The 19,773-nt window shown below is 41.3% G+C and overlaps 1 protein-coding gene across 1 annotated transcript in view; it reads right to left on the bottom strand.

Moving 5' to 3' along the window:
- LOC147229381 (low-density lipoprotein receptor class A domain-containing protein 4-like) overlaps positions 1-19,773 on the bottom strand; it is a 209,877-nt gene that overhangs the window by 162,549 nt on the left and 27,555 nt on the right. The window contains exon 3 of the mRNA XM_086154824.1: positions 11,449-11,653. The gene's annotated coding sequence lies outside the window, so the exon portion shown is untranslated. The remainder of the gene's footprint in view (positions 1-11,448; positions 11,654-19,773) is intronic.

Raw genomic sequence — 19,773 nt, 5'->3', positions numbered from 1 at the left:
ACATGAAATTTTGTGAATGCTTTTATTCACAGCTTTGCACCTGCGTGACGGATGTGTACAGTTTTTCAACAATCTGCGTCGCCATTTCTTCCCTTCAACCTTCTGCTCTCTCTCTGTCTCCCTCATCCCTGAGATCATCCAGACGTCGCATACAGAACATTTCAGGACGCAATGTGCCTCGTATCTACAGCCCAGGATTTGGCTGTAGATACCGAGGCCCGAAGAACCATACGAGTCTTGCTCCGCTGCAGTAAGGAGCATCACTGTGAAGGCAGCATCATTCAGGGGGAATTTACAACCCTCCAGACCCTTTTTTAAGAATGATAACAATTAGGATGGACGAAGGGTTTAGTGCACTCTAACATCCCCACAGAGGAATGCGTAATATTTTTGAAAGATAACCCTGACAGAGCGAGAGGAGAGAGTTCACTATCAGACATCTGGTTTCCTTCAGTAGCCAGTAGCAGGCAGGTTCAAACTGCAGATGTGATGGGAGCAGATTGGAGGGCCTGTTGCATAGATACTTTTGCCAATCGGTGTCATCGTGAAACATACAGGACGACACACACACACACACACACACACACACACCAATGTAGAGTCACCCTCTGAATGGATGATGATGAAATGATTTCTGCTGCTCCAGGTTTTGCTGCCTGGTCTTATCGGAGTTGTCAGGCAGGAAGCTCCGCAGTATAAGAACGTGGTTTGAGTTAAAAACACACACCGTCAAGAGGAGGAGTGCGTTAGAAAGGGAGAGCAAGAGGGAGGGTGTGTGTATTCTCCCAAGATGAAAACAGACAACTCAAATAAAAAGTTAGGGGTTGAAAAAGGTTTAAAGACTTGATGAGGTCGTTTTTGCAATATGCCGGAAAAATCCTGACCAAGGGAGATCCTGCGGGAAAAAAAAAAAATCCCTGATCACGCACGTCTGTAGCATTTTATGTCCTTTTCCTGTTGTGATTTTCACATAAATAAAATCTTTTAAATTAAGTTGTATTGTGTCCGTCTAATCCTACAGACACCCTCTCAAATGACAGCCAGACTTTCAAAGTTCTTTTCACTTGTTTTATTTTTTCAAGAGACCATAAGTATAAGTCCCAGTAATCACGCTATAAAAGCGAAGATCTTGCCACCCTGACAAATCAAGACTCAATACTTAAACAATGCGGTAACCCCAGTGCAGATAAGAATGAAATTGAAAATTGGGGTGGAGGACAGATCCCGTCTGGAAGAATGAACTGATTAGCTGTTTTGAGTGGGGATTGAAGAGAGAGCTGTTTGACTTTCACAGTTCTCGGGGGCTGAACACACAGTTTCAAGCCTTTGTGTGTTTTAACAGAGACAGAGGAGCTGATGAATGGCCTATTTAACGCAACCTCCCAGTTGGGGAAGAAGTGAAACCCCAAGAATGAGAAAAGAACAAAGAAAATAAAATCATGCATGTATTCATGTATGTTATTCAAACAACCTTGACGAGTTCACCGCGAATGTGTGGCCTCGACAAAAGAAACACGTTTCAACAGTTTATTCTGTCTCAGTGACTGGAACTAATTTTTAAGTGACACAACTGATCCATAACATGGCTGTAAATTGAATTTTTGTGATAGTTACGTGCACATTAGCACCAAGTCCTTGCAATGAACAATCACGGCGCTGCCTCCACTGCACGGGAACGGCTTGACATTAAAAAAAACAGGAGGAAAAAAAACGGGGCTAATTTAAGGCTGACATATTTTGCTGGGAGAATAAGATTGTATCTTAGTTTAACCTCAGACAGCTATGTCTTATGTAGAGGAAAATGCAAAAAAAAAAATCACATTTTAAGGTTCTTCATCCTTGGTGCAGAGGTAGAGTAGTGGTTCAAGTCTTGACATTTTAATGCAAACCATTTAAATGCTTTATATTTTGTGCTGCATCAGCTAACTGGTGGAAAACTGGATACTGCAACAATATTGTACTATTGACTGTTTTTGACAGGTGACGCAATATCTGCTTCATGCATATAACTACCATGTGTCTCGAAAATATACATCAGAATAAAAAAAAAAAAATGAATCTGGAGTCCTAATGATGACGAGGATGTGACAGCAAATCCCACATTGGCTTTTCTTTTAATTAAAAGACAATCCTTTCACAGTTTTGGCAACATTCTCAGAGAATCTGGAGTTGTGTCGGTGAAAGTGAGTGAAAAGTGTCCCGCAGCGTTCTGACAGCTGCAGCAGCCGGCCGGCCCTGACCTGCACAAGCTGCTGCAGGAGGCCGTATTGGACGGGTGTATCTGGTGCAGGATAGCCAGGTTATGTATCTAGTGTTTGCAGTGTTACTTAATGTGCTGATAAAAAATGTAAAGAAAATGAGGATTCTGCTTGAAAATGTCTGTTTACAAAATACTGTTTCCTCAGCTTCCTGACTGCTTTTTTTTGTCTTGCTCTCTGTCTTCTGCCCTTTTATCTATATTTATACATATTTCCTTCTTTTTTTTTTTAAATCACTTACATTACGCTGCTGTGGCAAAGGAATTTCCCCTATGGGGATCGATAATGTTTATCTTAAAATGATTGGGTTTCGCCAGGTGTTGAAAAGGACAAAAGTCTTTCTTTTTCTAAAAAAAAATAACTCCTTTCATTTTGATCGATCAATGGTTGCAAAAACAACTATTTTTTATAAAATGGCTATAGGGCAAAATTTGTGTATCTTCAACTGAACATTTAAAACCAACACTAAATTTTGATTAATAATTTAGCTTTAATTGCTGAGTCAGGCAGCATTTATGAGGTTTGATGATGAATGTTAATTTGCACATTGTTTTTTATGTTTGTTTGTTTCGTTAAGTTTTGTTCAATGATTTTAATGTCCAAGAACAAGAAATGCAATGGTTTCACTCCGTCTGAAGATCAATCAGATTATTGATACCCACCATTCCACCACCGAGTTCGCTTAAAAATCAATTTCTTTAAGAACTAGATCCTCATTTGCTTTTTCTTCGTCTTTTCTGTTAAAATTTCATATTACATTTTGATCAGAAACCAGTCAAAGTCAGCATGTGCTACACAGCCGTAACACATTTTCTCGTGCCGTCTGTGTGGGTGGAGACGGCAGAGAGAGGAGTCGCCTGCACCAATAACACGAACCACCTGTTGGGCGCCAAAGACAACTCTATCTCCACACCTAGCCCCTCTGTCTCTCTGCCACGCTTCATATTTGCTCTCAATCCCTTTGTCTCTACGTCAAAATATCTTATATTTCTGTCTTGGGGATTTTCTGGATGTGAATGCATCTCATTCACCACTCCCTGCCCTCAGTCAGCCAGCACATGGGGCGGGGTTGGATTCCAGAAACAAGATTGAAATACGAGTACAAAAATTGAGATATCTGGTGCAGATGGTCTCTTGCACCCAATGCATGTATCATTCTTGTGAAATGTTTTCTACATTAAAATATTCACACATGAAGTCTTTTTCAAGTATAATAAATCTGAGAATCAAAAATTGATGAGCTCTGTTTACTGCTCAGACCTGACACAACAGCAACATTAACATGATGCGTGTTGTGGTTGTCATGTCCCTCTTCATTTCTCGCCATGTGTGCACATGCACGCACGTCAGAGAAAGCAGACCGCAAATGAGGGTTCGATTACAGGCTGATAGTGACGTGTGTCAACTCGGCAGGAGAGAAAATGAACAAGAGGGAAAAAGTCCTGATATTGTGTGCATGCGAGCGTGTGTGCGGTAAGGCAGCCGGTGTTTGGAACGTGGGAAATTACGGATCCAAAAGAGTAACAAAGACATTTGCAGCGCTCAAATTTAGTCCAGTGCTTCCAAGTCTGTGCTGCTTTTGTTAAAAACTAATAGCAACAAGCTGGTAATGTTCCTCTGAATCCGCTATTGGGTCTAAGTCCTATTTGTTCAAGCTGTTTTTAGCAGGGGTTCGCTGTTGTTTGCTTACAAGTAGGTGGTAAGAGCACTGAGGGTTCTTGAGTATTGTGAAGTTGGCAGTCAGCATCTCTGTTTAGTCCCAGGTAAGCTGCTCAAAAACAAACGTAACCTCATCGTTCCTTTTCACGTTGACCGAACGTTTCAAAATCTCTCACTGCTAAGCATTCAGGACTCATACTGGATATTTCCAAACTGAGTCCTTTCTCAACCTTCACAATATGAAGAATCTAATACATGCATGTGCTGCCTTGGTGTTTGTCATTTGGTTGAATTCATTAAATGTGTCGCTAAAACTACTACCAGTGAAGGTGTAGTACTGGGGTCTTAATCCAACATACACAACACTGCACCAGTTTTACACGTGCAGTGACGCAAGCACGATACAAATGAACTGCAGGTATGAACATTTTTAAATTGCTAATTATAAATGCTGTAAATATATGCTGTAAAGTATTCTCCTGAGAGTTTTTTTTTTTATATTTACTGGCTACTAGACCAAAGACCATTGCATTTTGCACACACAAACACACACACACATATATATACATATATGACATAATTTCTTCATTTATCTTTCTCATTTCCAGCCATATAAAGATGAAGAATCACTGGTTGTGTGTATATAAATCTCACCTTTAGTTCCAGAATGTGTTTTGCTCACAGTTGGATGTTTTGGCATCTCTGGGAAACATGATGAATCTGCAAGGTTCCATAATTCATTTCCATTTGCCGGAGGGCCAACATTTCTCAGTGGCCACAAAAAATTGGACTGAATAGGTGTAAACCACGAGCATGATTTATTACTTAAGGACTATTTTGAAGAGGCCAGTCGTAATCCAGCATATAGTAGTATATCTGTCCGTGGAGTAATGTTGAGGCTTGAGGTCTTAAGTCAGCAAATGGACATTATATTGTAATAATTGCCAGATATTGAACTGATACTCAAAACTGTGAAAACATTTAACGCCAAAAAAAATAGATATATAAAAAGAAAAGAAACGTAACATTAAAATATATAGAAAACTAACTTCATTCCCCTGCAATGTAATGTTCAGGTGATTTGTTGAAGATCATTTGATGGTACACTGTCAAATGAAAATGACTCCATTTTGACAGCTTGACATAATTTCAAAAGCCATAACTATAATATGGTAATTTAACGGCTGACTTTGTTAGTAATCTCAAATTGGTACACACACAAAAACACACACACACTCAAATACATGCACCCAACCAATCTATCGTAAAAGAAAAAAAACAACGCAAAAGACAACCTTCTCGCAAACAAATGAGGACAACTCACATCTTTGTGTCCTTGCATGCATGTCATTGAACATGTTGATACATTTTGAATGGGGTCTGGTTATTCCTGATCTGCAGAAACTTTTTGGGTGAAAAAAATCAAACTATATCGACATGGACAACAGCATGATGTTGCAAATGCATTAACAACTTTAATCATTACATCACATTAAATTCAGATTTTCTGCTATTTTATCACAAGCCCTGGACACCCTTGAGGCTTTAATTCCTGCCTAGTTCAAGTAGCTGGGCATGTAAATAAAATGTTTTTTGTTTTTTTTCTGCTTTTCAATGTTTTACACAATCATATTCCTATAACCCGAAGCATTTGTGATTGTGCAAATGAGAGCAAATGTCTATGAAATGTCGGTTACTGGAGCCAATTCCGCTTTTTTTAACTAATAGCTTTTCAATTGGGAAGCCCCTTTATTGACAGTGTATCCTCCATGGTCCGGACAACTCATCCAAGGAGCAAGTCAATAGATGCAGCCAACATTGTTCAGTGTCATTATACAAATATGATACATATACCGATATATGCTACTTATAAAGACAAGGCTGTGTAATTATGATATAAATGAAGTTATTTCTTACTTTTTTTTTTTAACACATATTTGTCACTACATTCCAGGTTGATACTAATGAATTGATGATACCGGCAAATAGACAATCAGTGAAGAAAAGGCAATGTGGCAGTTGATAATAATATCCCTCGAAACTGTAGCTGAGTTCCCCTATTTGAGCACAAACACCAGCTCTGGCTGATTCTTTCTCAAAGTGGGCCAAACCAAGGTGGGGTGTCTGAGCTCAGGGAGGGAGAAAATAAGAAAACGCACTTGGCCACTGGGGCCGAGAATGCGTGACAAAAAAAAAACTCTGGGATGAATTAAACAACAAAAAGATTAACTAGACGGAAGGGATGGAAATAATTAAAGACCGTAGTTATGATTAGCTCTGATGATGCTGGCTCATTTATCGTTGCTTTTTCATGTTTTGGTGTAATTAATTATCTTGCTGCAGCCTTTCTTCTCTCAATGTCGGCCTGAAGCCCCTCCGTCCCTCCTCTATAGCTGCAGGAAACGACTTCAGCCCACACTGCAATGTGTGCTGATTTGATATATGAGGTTCTTAAGAACAATTACATTCTCAGCAAAAATAAACCAAATTGTCTTTTGCTTCAAAATTGATTGAGTTATAACTTTTCGGGGGGAACAGGATGCCATTGTTTTGGTCTACAACTGGGGCCTTATGATGGTTCGGAATTTGGTTTTCGCCAAAAAAGATTGGTGCAAGAGGGCCCATAAGAGCGTTGTGTTGGTGTGAGACCAAATCCAGCGACCGGAGAATAGATATGTTGGCAACACACACACACACACACATACACACACACACACAAGCCATTGTGAGTTGTTATGAACAAAATCCAAGAGCAGAAAACCCATCTGGATAATAGAAGCACTAGCCTGTCAGTTGCTGCTAAAACATACATGCACGAAAGCATATACATATACACACACACACACACACACACACACACACACACACACACACACACAAAATCCAACTCATTTTAAGTTCATTCCAAAACTTCACCCCATATTTAAGAAGTAAGTATTATCACACTCTGTGTCCTAAGACAGCTAGATACAGCCACCACACACACACACATGCACACATTCATACTCTCACACACCCACCAATCCAAATTCAGTGAAGGTCAGCTTTCTCATCAGTGTCCTGTCTGGGTGTGCAGACCATGCACAGCATGGACACACTGCCTGTGCAGCTGGAGGGATGGAGGCAGCCAATGTCACTGAAGGAAAAAGGCTGGAACAGGAAGGAGCAGCAGTAACAGCATTACACTGACAGAGGACTGGATCACTTAGCGTGCACTTCAAAACCGGGGTTTAACTATCCCATTAAAATATGTTGGAAATAGAAAACCACCCGAAATGATCCGACTGGCATAAGTGCCTTTAGGATAATGAACAGCTGTGGTGGAAACGCTGTGAAAAGCCTCTTCTCCTAAAGATTCAGTGTTTTTGGTTCATCCAGTTTGACAGTTAAAATGCCAAAGTAGACTTCCATCTGAATGGCCAATCTAAGTATCCAATGTCAGCCTGCTCCTTTCAGCTAAATGGTTAGCTGTACATTGAACAGATACAGCAAGTCAAGATTAATTAAGCACACAAAGCAAAGAATCCTTCAAAAAAGAATTCTACATGAATGAGGGATGGTACTTCATGCTCTTTGTGTGGGCAGTGGGCTGTGCTGCTGTACAGAGAAATGGAATTCAAAATGAAGTCTGCTCCACACACAACATGGCTTTGCTTTGTGTTGATGACACCCATTTGTTTCCAGCCACGTCTTTTTTCTCTTTTTTTTTTCCTCTCTCTTTCTTTGGAATAGATATTTCAAAAATGAATTTAATAAAGACTTTTAATCCTTGACACAAGCCAGACATAAGATTAATTGTAAATGTTGCTCATCCCACCCACCCCCCCCACACACAAACACATGCATCTATGTACAAAATTAGGAAAATATTGTAAAAAGCTGAGGTATTTACTTCTATTTAAAGAAAAAGGAACTTGTCCAATAAACAGCTGCAAATAAACATTTGTAAATGGTCTCCATTCTTCTATGAAACAAGTAGAGATCCATTAAACATAGGACAAGATGTTGTAAACACACTCTTGTCCTTGTCTTTTCTTCTATTTAAACAAACAAGTGTGTTTTTTGTATATTTATTTAATTATCTATTTTATTTCTAAAGAATGGTTTCATGGTCTCCCGAGTTAGATTCTGCAAGTACACCATGGGACCTACAGAGACACACAACACACCCTTGGGCATCTGTGTGTGTGTGTGTGTGTTTGGGATGCAGCCCTTTATCAAATCCAGCGCCTGGGCATCTACATCTCACTCTGATATGAAAAGTGAAAAGACACTTTATAATGCAAAAGTTTGTTCCCTGTTAGTACATCCTATATTTTATAGCCCAGTTTCAGTTTCGGGACAATTCAAATACGGTACACTTTCAGAGGAGTTTACATGTGCACACATCCACTTCAAGACTGTACATGTGGCACTCAGACACAAGCCTGAGCTGCTGCTCCCAGTGTCTGATCTGCGATGTGAAAGCCTTTACATTAGAGTTGACAGGGTGCTGGTTCTCACCCAGACACAAAGGGTGCCTTGTACACTGCTATCAGACCCAGATTGTGACAAAGCCTCATTATTTAAAAACCTGGGATGAGAACAGGATGTCCTGCATCTTAGCCGGAGTCTGTCTGAGTATTCCAGCGCTGCTGTCCTTGTGAAAAAAATGTTGTGACATCTTTTTGATAGGGACAGTCATTTTGTCCGGACAAGAGGGACGCAACAACTGCAACACTTCGCGATGCGCAGAGGGGTCAAGCGCATGATAGATGGGACTCAGAGAACGTTTAGTGTTTTTACATGTCTGCGATGCACTTTGAAAGGGTAAGACGCTTGCAAAACCACAAAACTTAATTTGATTCTTGATTACTCCCAGGATGACTCTTCGCAAATTTATATCCTGTGAAAAATATTGCTCAGATGGGAGTCACTTGAACAGAGTATCACATTACTGGGTGTCATGTGGACCATGTCAAAGTCAGTTCAGCACTGATGAAGGATTTTTTTGGTGGGGGAGTTGTGGGGGTTACACGCTTGAGTGTTTTATGACTGGTGATAGTCTGTGCATCGGTCTGGCAGCTGAGGCACACTTACATGTTTACTGGTTATAAATTGATTATAGCCTTCTTATCCAAGCTAGACTCCTAATTTGCCAAAGTCCAACCTTGAGTCCTGTTTCTTTGTTTCAAGGTAATGTAACTTCTTTGGTGCCATTAAAATACTGTTTTATATCTTTTAGAAAATGAATACTTACAAGTAAAGAAAAAACCCTAGAAAAATGTTCCTAATTACAAATTAAACAAATCCCACTTCATCAAGTACGCTTGGAAACTGGTGCAACGAATCAATAAAACTAAGTGCATTATCTAACCGGTTTATATGAAATACAGCCCCTTGTAATATTTAAAAAGCAGCCAATTACATAGCTTGTCAATGAATGTTGCAACTGTTGTTGTCAAGCAGGATGTTTGTTAAATCAGAGTAAGTTCTCTTGGTTGTTTCTTTGTGATATATTAAGCTATTTTGCAGACAAAAAGCATATTGAACACAATGTGTGTGTGTGTGTGTGTGTGTGTGTGTGTGTGTGTGTGTGTTTGTATGGATGGCTGACATCCTACAGTCTGTGTCCCAGGGAACATGACATGATCCACCACAATGCTCATCTTCATAAATTAAACCTTTGTGTCTTCTTCTTTTCCTTTCGGCTTTTCCCTTCAGGGGTCGCCACAGCGAATCAACTTTCTCCATCTAACCCTATTCTCTGTATCCTCCTCTCTCACACCAACTACCTTGCTCTCCTCTCTCATTACATCCATAAATCTTCTATTTGGTCTTCCTTGAGACCTCTTGCCTGGCAGCTCCAATTCCAGCATCCGTCTAACAATAAATGCACTATCCCTCCTCTATACATGACCGAACCATCTCAGTCTGGCTTCTCCAAAACATATAACATGTGCTGTTCCTCTGATAGACTCATTCCTAATCCTATCCATCCTGGTCACTCCCAAAGAGAACTTTAGCATCATCGTGACATCTAGCTCTGCCTCCTGTCTTTTCATCACTGTTACGGTTTCTAGGCCATACAGCATCGCTGGCCTCACCACTGTCTTGTACACCTTTCCTTTCGTTCTGGCTGATCCCATCGTACCCCTGGCACTTTTCTCCATCCATTCCAACCTGTTTGGGCCCGTCTCTTCACCTCTTTTCTACACTCCCCACTACTCTGGACGACTGACCCAAATGCCTGAAATCCTCCAACTTCTTGATCTCCACTCCCTGTAGCCTCACCGTTTCACCCGGTTTCCTCTCATTTACACATATAAACTCTGTCTTGCTGTGACTAACCTTCATTCCTCTCCTTTCCAGAGTATACCTCAATCTCCACCATATCCAGTGATAGCTGTATCTGATTCCATCTCATGTGGAATCACATAAACAGCTTCCTATGTTTTGCCTTTCTTCCCACCTACCGGTTGGTCTTTTCCGGCATCAATGCCTATGAGACAGCCTAATAGCCTTCCTCTCCCACAGCAACCCTACTCGCTGTCTGAGGGCTTCTGTTTCCATCTGGTGTCTCAGGTGGACGATTCGGATTGTTAAAGAACAATTACTAATGCAACTATGCAAGGCTGACCCTGTAGAACCAGCCACCTTGGAAAACTTCCGCGCTTATTTGCAGTATCTACGCATGTGTTTGCATGCCAAACACAAACCACTAGTTGATCTAGACAATTAAAAGAAATAAATGAAATAAAAATAAAAAGCAAGACCAAATTTAGACTAAACAAATCAATATTTTATGGTGGGCAGGATGGCAGAATTGAGTAGAACAATGAAATGGGCCAATGAGAGGCCAAGAAGTAAATAAGTCCGTAAGGAGGAGAGCAGTCCTCTATTGGAGCAGTGACTTACATGATTTTCAAATTTGATATCCATAAATTTCATGAAGAAAGAAACAATCTATGATGAACACACACCTACTTGTCATTCCATTTGTTTGACAAGAAATACACGAATCAGAATGTAAAAACTGTGAAAACAAAAATGATAGTCCTTCAAGCGCACAAATTTCAGTGGCACTGTGCGGAAAAGTAACACATTCAAAACAAATATTTTTTTTGAAAAGGTAATTTAGAATCTTTAATCTGGAATACAACATTTGCTAAACTTGTCTGGAATGCATTGAACCAATAACCCTACCCCAGAAAAGAGTAAGCCGCTCTTTTATTCCTAAGGTAAGGGTGAGGGCTATAACTAATACCAGCTCCACACTTCAGTAATACAGTGCTGTTAAGGGGATGTGTGACACACTGCCAGGTCACTGAATAGATCATATTCCTAATAGCAAAAATTACAGTCCAAATTACAATGTCTGGAAGAAAAAAAGTGTGTATAATTTGTAACAAAAACCTCGCCCTTTTTTATCGAGACTGGTCAGCATTTGACCGGAAAGCTGCTGCGTCCATACCTAATGCAATGTCATGTAATGTAAAAAGAAAAAAAAAGGAACTGTTTATAAACTTTGGTATTACATTCCAGTACTCACCTATGGTCATAAGCTTTGGTTGCTGTGGCTGGAATCAGTCAGCAGGTCTGCGGCTCCCTCGCACCCCCACATTCTTGAACACGCAGCAGCTCATGTATCTTCAAACAGGTGAAGCGCCTCGGCCACGGTGAGTCAGGGTGAGTGTCTCTGGTACAGCTGTGACTTCACCACAACACGGTCACACAATGTTGCCGGGTGACGCCGTCTAGAAAAAGATGGGATTAGAGCCAAGCAAACTTTAATAATGTTGCCTCTTCAGAACCAAGTGATATTATAATTGTGTGCATAAAGTGAAGTGGATATAGGGATTAGTGACTGTAATCGCAAATCTTTGGATTTGCAGGTATGGCTTCTGTTAAGTGATTGAACCTGTGCAATTATTAATGAGTAATTGAACCACTACGACTCAAACAAAATGTCACGTTCAAAATGTGACATCCTAGAAGAATTGGAAATACCCCATCATTTTAAATCACAACCAAGTTAACCAAGGCCGGGAGCAGAAACTGGCAGGCAAAACAGCCGAGCAACCCAAGTTTCTGGATGGGTTCCACATTGCAGAAGACTTCAATGGGAAACTGAGCGTTTTTGGAGTTTCATCTGCCAGAGAGATGAAAAAAAGTGATATTTTTAACCGTTGTCTCCATGAAAATTTGCTCTGAATGAGCCGGAACACGAGACGGGGGTATTTAGTTAGGACAAAAACACATGACATTCCCTTGAGGCGTTCCTCAGACATCCCCTTCCACAGAGTAGGACTGAAAATTGAATGCATAATATCTCAAGCCACAGCTGATGATGGCATGGAGTCGTTATTTTATTTTTTTCGAAAAGGGTTTAAATCAAAGAGAGAATTTGAATAACTGTAAGAGAGGGCAAAAATGAACAAGATTTTGAACAATGTTCATTTATTGAGGTTTGTTATAGACACTTTAATTAGATTTTCCATGTTAGTCCTTTTATATAAATTATAATACAACTGACAGATTAAGAAAGATCAAATTCAGGAACAATGCTCTGAAGGTGGCCTTTGGGTACTGCAAAAACGTCATTCAGGAATTTCACTACACAGCCTGCTGGGGTTTTGCGCTTTTTAATATGTGCATCTGGCAACCTGGAGCCAAAACATGTAAGTAGGTTATCTCAAAAAAGATAATTCAAAGGGAAATATTAAGATTTTTAAGGGTCACTATTTTTTTTCTTAATTCATAATCAGACTGACTTGAGTAAATATTTATCATCTTTTTAACATTACATACTGACATAACATATTAAGTACATTTAAAGCTTTAAATGACTATGGAATCGCAATGTGTATGAAGAGATCAAAATACTGACCCACAACTTTGGTAACATTCTGAAAAGGAAGATTCTACATAAGGAATAAAAATACATATATAAAATATACACCATATGGCCAAAAGTATTCGCTAACCTGCCTTGACTCGCATATGAACTTAAGTGACACCCCGTTACTAATCCATCGGGTTCAATATGACGTTGGTCCACCCTTTGCAGCTATAATAGCTTCAACTCTTCAGGAAAGGCTGTCTACAAGGTTCAGAAGTGTTTTTATGGCAATTTTCGACCATTCTTCCAGAAGCGCATTTACGAGGTCACACACTGATGCTGGACGAGAAGGCCCAGCTCTCTGTCTCTGCTCTAGTTCATCCCAAAGATGTTCTATCGGGTTGAGGTCAGGACTCTGTGCAGGACAGTCAAGTTCATACCCACCAGACTCTGTCATCCATGTCTTTATGGACCTTGCTTTGTGCACTGGTGCACAGTCATGTTGGAAAAGGAAAGAGCCAACTCCAAATTGTTGGAACTGTTGGAGCATGGAATTGTCCAAAATGTCTTGGTATGCTGAAGCTTTCAGAGTTCCTTTCACGGGAACTAAGGGGGCAGCTACTGAAAAACCACCCCGCACCATAATCCCTCGTCCACCAAACTTCACATTTGGCACAATACAGTCAGACAAGTACCGTTCTCCTGTCAACCCCCAAACCCAGAATTGTCCATCAGATTCGTCACTCAGAGAACATGTCTCCACTGCTCTAGAGTCCAGTGGCTTTACACCGCTGCATCCAATGCTTTGCATTGCACTTGATGATGTGTGGCTCAGATGGAGTTGCTCAGCCATGGAAACCCATCCTATGAAGCACTCTAGGCACCATTCTTTAGCTAAATTGAAGCATACCACTTTGTTGCTGAGTTGCTGTCGTTCCCAAACACTTCCATGTTCTTATAATACAACTGACAGTTCACTGTGGAATATTTAGGAGCGAGGTTTACGACTGGATTTGTTGCACAGGGGGCATCCTATCACAGTTCCATGCTGGAATTCACTGAGCTCTTGAGAGTGACCCTTTCTTTCACAATGTTTGGAAAAAAAAGTCTGCTTGCCAGCTGCTTGGTTTTATACAGTCCACAGGGGGGACGCAGGGCGGATAAGGGCAGAACCATCTAACTGAAGAATTATAAATCGACCAATGATATCAGATTGGCATTCTACAAAGACCCTGAAGGACAAATCACTAAAATTAGAAATTTACAGAAACCACAAGAGTATCTGACATGGTTCTGTCCACTCTAGAAAATATTTTCTGGGGATAACACTGTTCGGAATAACTTGAAATACTTGAAATTCTAAACACGGTTTCCACACCACGATGTATTACTGACTGTAACTGACAGGGGGGGGGGGGGGGGGGTAAATAAATAATCAAACTTCGTACATGCAAATGCACATAAACCATCTAGTAGTGAATTATAATTTGAGGATTATATATATATAATTCTAAAATTGGATTTACAAAATCACAGTAACTTGGAAGCTCACCTGGAGGATAAAGAACTCGCTGATGTAACAGAAACAAAAAAGATTTTGTTCCAGCATTACTATCTGGAGTGGAACTCTAAGCCCAATAGTGGTGTATATCAAGGTATTATAATTCCATGCCAGCAAAGGCTTCTGAGCGGCTTCATCCTTTGAAAAACATCAGGCAATTAAATTAATTTTAAAATTCCTGTTTTTACCCTTCTGCGCCTCAGCGCAATCCAGGACACAGAGTCAAGTAATATTATCAAGTGTCTTTTAGCTTGCGTTAGTAAAGGATGATGGTACAAAATTCCTAAACCAAATTTCTCAAAAGTTCGTATTATCTGAAAAAGGCCTATGTAGATCAGAGAAAAGCCAACCAGTTATAAAAATGGCTTTGGTAGTTTGATCATACACAGTCAAGGAGCAGTTAAGTGCTTCATACTTAATGGCAAATCTTCATTTACCTCTCGTGCGAAAACACAAGCCGCCCTGATGATCATTTAGTTGCCACAGATCATAAGAGAATCATTTCAATACTGACTCACTCATTACCATTAGAAGGCGCCTGTCTGTCGGCTACCGAGTCAATATGAATACATTCTCACGCCGAAACGGAGCTGAACTTTAAAAAAAAAAAAAAAAAAAAAAAAAAAAGGTGCTAGACAAAGCAGACACTCGCGCATACACACAGTGTCGGATATCGACTGTCTCAGACAGCGATACCATCCACGGCAGCGGTGCGGGTTTTCTCTTTAGGCAAGACATGCGGGCAGAATGATGACAGGAAGGGTTGAGGAGAATGACAGCAAGAGATTGATTGGGTACATATCCGGACCTGGTAACGGCACACATCTGACCAGGAATAAACAGCTCTGCGCACTTGACTTTACACACAGGTCAAGATGAATCATCTGTTTTATTATCACATGGCTGCCATCTGAATCGGAATTGAATCGCAATGAATCTAGAGATTACCATCCCCACCAGCAGGCTTATTATGCAAACACAAACTCCTGCTCAAGCAGTATCCATCCAGGCCTATCACATGTCCAGGCAATGAGATATAGTATGTTATCAATGTAGGTGGACCTGAAGAAGAGACACGTTTTCCCAGACATGTCACGCCTGCCACACAGGGGCTTTTCCATCAGGAACAAGAGAAACCATCTTGGTGACTGAACTAGGAGCAGCCTCGTTTCCTATTACTCATCAAGAGAATATCCAGGACTCGTGTTTAAAAAAAGCAGCTCGTGTCAAAGGCTGCACGCGACGTCTGTATGATATTTGTTATGGAAACTGCTGCTGGAATCCATAGAGTTGAAGGTCCACGGAGGAGATTACCATGGCAGCGCACACCAGCTCAAAGCAGTTGTGGTTGATGAGATGATGAAGCTCTTCCGCGGGCTACGGCTAATTGGGGTTTCGGTGTCCAACACAGTTAAATCATCCAGGAGGATGAAGGAGCAAAAACAGCAGTGGACCTAAAACACCTCCCGAGGCTGCAGAAGGGCTCAGCATCAACAGAAACGGCGTGGAACACCATCAAGAAGCGGCTGTTGCATTTGCTTTTCAAGCAGCTCCTGAAATTTCAGACCGGCCGAACGTATCTTTGATGTTGTCCAATGAAGTTTGGGAATTTTTTGTTTGTCTCTGTTTTTCAAGATCCATATATTAGCTGACACAGGGAGTCAAAAGTTGGATTTTCTTTTTCCTTTTGAAAATGTATTCATGCCACGCATACAACACTCCTACCACCCCTGTCTCCATCACACTCTTGGCTTTCTTTCTCTGTCTTTCTCTCTCACTCTGTCTCTTTCGGCCACCAGTGGTCGAGCATTGAGCTCAGATTCGCCCAAGGTTTCTGCCCAGTAAAAGGCAGTTTTTTTCTGGTCACTGTCGTCAAACTACCGATGGGGGAATGTTGGGTTTCTATAAATCATTTTGAAAAGTGTGGTCAAGACTAGCTCTCCATGAAAAGTGTTTGGCACCACAAAAATGAAATAACTTGAAATTCTGAGCTGACAATATGAAGGCTTTCCAACTCGCATATACAATTAGCATTTAAACCATTTTTTCATTGTATTTTTCATTTTCCGAGTGTGTAAGGATGTGAGGACATTGTGCGTTAGGACATTTGCTTATAGCTGTCCGAATCGTCGTTGCATGTTTATACTGGAACACTTCATTGTCTTTATATAAAAGCTTTCAGTGAAAAATGCATCAAATGATATCTGCACTTGATCCACTCAGGTTGCCTTTTACTCCTTACAGAAAGAAAAAAACAAGTTGAAGACACAACATTATAAAGACAGTTTGTGGGCAATACAGATATTGATTCTCTCGGACAAACGGTTTGACATTAAGTAAACACTCATATGGTAACTCCAAATGGCTGTGCATCCACGATATCAAAATAACAAACATCTCCCCCAAGTCACACAGGAGAAAAAAGGGGGGTCTTTGAATTTAAGAGCTCAGAACGGAAACCAACCTTCACCTCCTTGTGATTGATATTTACATCACTTTAATTGATGAAAGATTACATTTTTTCTCTATCAGATCTGATGTTAGGAGACAGACCAACAGGCATGTTTTTTTTCTCGTATTTTCAAAAGGAAATCTCAATGATGTATATCCACATAGTGCGGGTTTTTATTCAATTCTCCACGTCTCAAGTTGTTTGAGGTATTTGGTATTAAGTGGGGTTTTCTGTGTCCCTCCGAGCAGGAACGAGGTGTGTATCTGTATCTATCTGCGGCTTCTTTTGTGAGCGCATTGTCAAACCAGACAGTGTCTGCGACTCACCAGTAATTGACTTTACTGTAGTTAATAAAAGCCCTTGCGGGGGGAGAGTGAAGGAGCTGGGGGACCATTGATTCGACATGACAGACTGCATGGGAAACAAGCCCAAAGAGCAAGAGGAGGAGAAAAGTGCATTTGCTGCTCGACAAAAGCCCGCGTATAGTATGTGCACACACTTTAACCCTCTTTGTTTCGGCATGCTTTGCATCTCTGCAACGCTCGAGACGTGCATGCACAGGCGCACACGCAAACAACAAACCCTCAATGACACACACACACACAAGTAGACATTACAGTAGTATTTACATGAAACACTGCGCCAGCTTCTGGCTGCTGTTAATGTTAAGTGTCAGTTCTACAGCAGCCTCCCCTAAAGCAAGGAAAAGTAAAGCGGTTGTGTGTTATGGTCGGGAGATAAGGGTGAGAGACAGAATGAGGGAGACAAAGAAAAAGAGGTAGAGAGAGAGGGAGCAGAGCGGAAGACACAGTGCTGCATTGCAGCAGCAGAGGCGACAAATGTTGCTACTTTGTGAGGCCGGGCCCTGTTTGCTGTGACGTTGCTATATTGTTATGTAGTTGTAATCTAGAGGTCCCTCTCAACTCTTCGAACAATCATCCATGACCCAGGGGAGATGGACGGGCACTTGGTCAGACTTGCTCTTGCTCTTAATCAGACCCCCAAGTCTCCCGTTGTGTCTCAACATCACAATCTTCTCCAATGGTTATGTCACAATGATGCAGGGGGCAAAGGAGGGCGACGCAATCGGAGTGCTCTGTCACTCTCAACCGCCACCGCTGAAAAGTGCCCTTAGCTTGCCAGTGACGTTTTGAGCAGCGGGGGATGATAAAGACGATGCTATTCATTTGGCTCTCAAAATATTAAAATAAAAAGTTCACTGTATTCTTAACGACAGACTGGAGACTGCGAGTAAAGATACAGAGATTTTATCTTTGACAAGAGAAATCAATTATTTAGGAGGAATCACTTGAACAAAAGTATCACTGACAGCAATTAAGAGTCAAATGCTAATTCCTCAAATTATTGCTGCATTGCTGAGGACAGAGACTAGGGAGATCAGACAAAGGCAACCATGAAGGTTAGGGGAAGGGCAGTGCTTGGGGGACTCCGATGCATCCTGCCGCCAGTCCTTCAGTTCGGCAGCCCAGACAGATACAGTCCTTCAGTCGGTAGTCCTGCTATGGCTCTCCGTCAGCGCTGATGCAGCAGAGTGGCGCAGTGCCGCACATTCTCCCTATCAGCCTGTCTGTGCCACTTTCTTTACACTCTCTCTTTTCTACTCTTCAATCACCCCCCATCCCCACAATGCTTATTTCCTTTACTCCTGTACTTCCATCAGCCACATTCATATCATCTCCTAGCCCAACCAAAATCCCCGTTGGTTCAATCCTCCCTCCTCCCTCATGTTTATTCCTTTACACCTCCTCCTTAGAGCTGCTGGTTTTATGTTTACCTTGTCCTCCAAGGTCTGGCTGAGACTCTCCAGCTCTTTGCTTCATTCAGCTCTCTTTTCCTGAATTTCATTCATTCATCTAAGTGGCTCTTTTCTGCAAAAACTGAAACTGGCATGGGAACTTTCGGCGTGTGCTTATTTGCAAATAACCTTTGTTGTCACACCATTTCTCGCCCCGCAGGCTTGTCTTGACATTTTGTCGGCAAGAGTTAGCTTAAAATGTTCAAGATGAGAAAAAATGAAAAGATTTGGTCGATTTCACTTCATAGCTATCGTAGCTAAAAAAAAAAAAAAAATTTAATTATATGAAACAGAAGAAAACACAGCAACCATCTCATTTTGCCAGGTTGGTAGTTGGAAATTGTCGACATTTCATCTGGAAAAGTATCTTGAAAAACAAAACAACCTCTATTTTTTCGAAAGTTCCCACTTGGTTGTTGCTGAGAAAACTTGTGCAGACAGTGAAGGCGACTCCTTCATCTAATTCCTATATCCCATCGTCTTCCTCTGAGCACACTTCCTACTTAACTTTTTTTTTTTAAACGTACCCATCAGCTCCATCTCACTCCTCATCTCCCCTCTCCAAGTTTGTCAACCTCATCTGTCCTATCTTGCTGTCCTCTCGCTGGCCACATCTTTCCATTCTCCATTTCCCCCTTTACATCCCATGAGCAACTTTTTTTGTCCCCCTCCCATATCCGTCCCCCTCCTCTTCAGAAAACCATTCTCATTTTGTCTGCTGAAATACTCTCATCTCTCCTCTCCCAGGGCAGGGATCAACCTCAGCCCATTTCACACATGACAGAGTGTGCCGTATGCCAGTGATGTATGTATGCTGCTAGAGGTGGTGCTACTGATGGGTGGCAGCAGTGATAGGGTAATGAGTAGGGAGTGTAGTCCTGTGTGTGTGTGTGTGTGTGTGTGTGTGTGTCTTGGTGATGGGCAAAGGAGCTGACTGAAGTCTATCTGAATTTCAATTCAAGGCAGATAAATGCATTGAGATTCCACTCATACTTCCAGAAAAGTCGGGAATTTTACAACCCCTACTGACTGAACTGAAACACCACATGGAGCAAGGCAGCCATCAATATGCTCATTTACCTCCTGCTGGCCAGACAGAGCACGGGAACTGAGGAAGGGAGAGGGAAGGTGAGAATGGAGTCGTACAGGCGGAAGACGGAAAAAGCAAGCTGAGAAAACATAAAAGAAGAGTTAGAGCCCCCCCCA

This window comes from Fistularia commersonii, chromosome 11 (genome assembly GCF_037954325.1).
Source record: "Fistularia commersonii isolate RoL2024-O1a breed Wild chromosome 11, RoL_Fcom_v1.0, whole genome shotgun sequence".
In the NCBI taxonomy this organism is placed as follows: domain Eukaryota; kingdom Metazoa; phylum Chordata; class Actinopteri; order Syngnathiformes; family Fistulariidae; genus Fistularia; species Fistularia commersonii.
The sequence above is the reverse complement of the archived record's forward strand: the minus strand, read 5'-3'. Positions and strand labels throughout refer to the sequence as shown.